Raw genomic sequence first — 292 nt, 5'->3', positions numbered from 1 at the left:
GTCCCCCCCTCTCGGTGTCCGTCCCCCCCTCTCGGTGTCCGTCCCCCTCTCTCGGTGTCCGTCCCCCCCTCTCGGTGTCCGTCCCTCTCTCTCGGTGTCCGTCCCCCCTCTCTCGGTGTCCGTCCCCCTCTCTCGGTGTCTGTCCCTCTCTCTCCCTCTCTGTGTGTGTCTCTGTGTGTGTCTCTGTGTCACCCTCTGTGTCTCTCACCCCCATGGTGTTTCTCGCTCTGTTCGGAAGCGGGAAGCGGAGACTTCCGGTCCGGCCGCGATCATCCTCCGCCACATCCGGCGG

This window comes from Scyliorhinus torazame, chromosome 24 (genome assembly GCF_047496885.1).
Source record: "Scyliorhinus torazame isolate Kashiwa2021f chromosome 24, sScyTor2.1, whole genome shotgun sequence".
In the NCBI taxonomy this organism is placed as follows: domain Eukaryota; kingdom Metazoa; phylum Chordata; class Chondrichthyes; order Carcharhiniformes; family Scyliorhinidae; genus Scyliorhinus; species Scyliorhinus torazame.
The sequence above is the reverse complement of the archived record's forward strand: the minus strand, read 5'-3'. Positions refer to the sequence as shown.